This window comes from Etheostoma spectabile, chromosome 21 (assembly GCF_008692095.1).
Source record: "Etheostoma spectabile isolate EspeVRDwgs_2016 chromosome 21, UIUC_Espe_1.0, whole genome shotgun sequence".
Classification (NCBI taxonomy): Eukaryota; Metazoa; Chordata; class Actinopteri; order Perciformes; family Percidae; genus Etheostoma; species Etheostoma spectabile.
In genome coordinates this window covers 14,861,997-14,864,870 of record NC_045753.1, presented here as the reverse complement: position 1 = coordinate 14,864,870, position 2,874 = coordinate 14,861,997, and the positions used below count along the sequence as shown (strand labels likewise).

The 2,874-nt window shown below is 41.8% G+C and overlaps 1 protein-coding gene across 4 annotated transcripts in view; it reads left to right on the top strand.

Annotated features, from left to right (window-relative positions):
- Nucleotides 1-2,874, top strand: part of mta3 (metastasis associated 1 family, member 3) — a 31,638-nt gene that overhangs the window by 2,668 nt on the left and 26,096 nt on the right. The gene's annotated exons all lie outside the window — the stretch shown is intronic.

Here is a 2,874-nt window from a genome sequence, read left to right as displayed (position 1 = left end):
GTGAGTGTGTGAGTGTGTGAGTGTGTGAGTGTGTGAGTGTGTGTGTGTGTGTGTGTGTTAGGGCTGTTGGAATGAATTCAGAAAGTCAAATATAATTTGAATACGTATGGGATGCTGAAATTAATATTTAAATGTTTATTTTTTACAAATGTGTTGGCTAACGTTAACAAATCTCGTCCTTCTCATCCTTGGTCTATCTGCATGTGAAAACAAAATGCTTTTGTCATGTTACGTCTGAACAATAAAGTTAGTGGCAGTGAGCAACACAAGGCATTGCGAGATCTTACGGCAAGAAGCTAACGTTACGGGAGTGATAAGCTGCGGCCGGGAATCAAAAGTAGGATCAGAAATACTGTTTTAACAGGAAATTAAAATTGACATCCTCTGAATTATGTAATGCTTATGTTATGTTTAACTAGCTCATTCCTGTTTCCTAACTGTGACAGGAGTTATAGGAGCTCAGCTGGGAGCATCACAGAGATAGCTAATGTTAATGTTATTTGCCTATCAGCTGTCAGAGTCTACTTCGAAATTCTTATATTAACTTCCAAAAGCTGTATTCTCATTAATGTGACAATCTGCAATAAACAAGTTGCTTATAAACTGCTAAAAAGTAGGTTCTTCTCCATAAACGACATGAAATCAAGGACCGGGTAAACTTTTCCTGCTACAGTTTTCCAAGTGTGATCAGAAAGCACAGGGGGGACACTTTGTTTCTCCCACTATGCCTCTAGAGTCGGTACTTGCTCCGAAGCTAATCACGTCACTCTCTCACTCGCTCTACTGAACACTCCACACACACACACACCCCACCCTGCTATTTTCTTAAAGATATAAACGCAGACACCGACGCACATGTATAAACTTAAGTCCACTTACATAGGCTACGTTGAGAGCGTGCAAGCCTCCGCAGAAGCATAAATCCTGTTTATGCCTGAGAAGTGTAGTAATTATCATTTTAGCATTCAATATTTGAATATAATACAATTTGAATGATATTATAGAGGAAGATTGACAACTCTAGTGTGCATGCATTAAGTAACTAGAAGTGTTTGTAATTTGATCAAACCTGGGGCCTGTTGCACGAAAGTAGAATAAAGATATCCAGGATAAGTGAAAAAGCGCAGCTTGACTTAGTGTGATCTGCTCATCCTGGCTTAATCGGTTGCACGTTTGCCGAGCCAGGATAAACAGGTGGAGCTATGTCGAGCCGGGTGTAGATAGCCAGGATAAGTGCACGTTCACGGCTTTCTCAAATAGACCACGATATCGATCACAGATTTACTGATGCAGAGATGAGAAGACGCATGCGCCAAATGTTTCACCCATTGAGCAGCATCTTCTAATGGAAAATAACGAGAAGGGGAAGAATATGGAAAAAGGGAAATACGGCTCTTATCAAGAAAAAAAAGCCCAACATAGCGGACCCGACTGAATGTGTGGGGGTTTAAAAATATCTACTTTGCCTCAAAAGTGAGCAGAGGGAACTAATGTTCCTCGGGAAATGGACCCTACGGACTTTAGGCTAATTTCAAACCCTATTCACAACGTGAAACATGTTTTCAACATGCAAAATCTCTATAAGCTATATCTAATTCTTTGTACAATTAATGTTCATGCAGAACAATCAGAAAGGGACAACAACTAGAAAAAAAGTAAATGACTTTAATACACGCTGTGAACATATGTAAAACAATATTCACGTTTTTTTATTCTTCTGACAAGTGACCGCACCAAAATAAAAAGATTAAGAAGCATTGTGGTGTTCCCAGTGTGATGAATGTAAACTACACTACATACGTGCTGTAGCTATATAGGCCACGTTATTAGTCCGGTGATGGGAGACTTATTAGGAAGGTTATGAAACCAATATAAGCTATAACAAAAAACAATAGGCCCACTTATTAAGGAGTAACACAAACTACCCTTTATTAGAGAAGGACAAGCAACAAGAAAATGAAATCATGAATGTATTGGTCTCTGACCAGTCTGCCATTAATATCATCTGAGAATATCGCTACTATCTGCTAATATCGTCACACTTAATCTCCGGAGCGCGTCCTGTATAAACCTGAAGCTGAGACCACGGACGCTGCGCTGCTCATCTCTACTTTTACAGAGAGAGTGGACACTGACGCGACTCGCAAGTCTGCTGGCAGGCAATAGCCACCGGCCACCGGGCACCCGGCACCAGGCACCGGGCAGCAGCCACCGGGCAGCGGCCGCACGCCAGGCAGCCTCGACATAGTACCGTCCCACCGGGAAAAGTCCCACTCCGCATCAGGGTGCCAGTGCAACCATTCCTAACATCTAAACAGCTGTAGTAGGGTTTAAATCAAACTCGCGAAAACAAAAGTGACAAGTAGGCTAATGCATGTTAATAAAAATAAAGCAGAACCCATGCAGAAGACAATGAATAACTGTTAAACACGTTTATTTCGGATCAGACGGCAGCTGATTTGACACATGAGACTCCAGGATTAATCTTAGCCTGGCTGTTAGCCTGCTCTGGACCAGGCTAGCCGCAAAGACTAAATCTCCATGGTTACTTGGCTGGGCTTAATTCAATCTGGTTTCGTGCAACCGAGTCCAAGCTAAATTCATCCAGGATAACTTGAATATCCCGGCTTAATCCCTTATCCTAGTTTCGTGCAACAGGCCCCAGGTGTTTCAGTCTCCTAACTGCTGTTGATACACACCTGTGGGAGTGTATGTGTAGATGGGGGAGGTTATTGTAATGGACATATCAGGAGCTCAGATAGCTTTGGATTAACGATCATCTCATACCAACTTTAAAAAGTTGTCTTTTGGACTCTAACTTGATGCCATCTGTAAAAACGCTGAAGTTAAAGAGAGGATGGCTTCTACAAATGG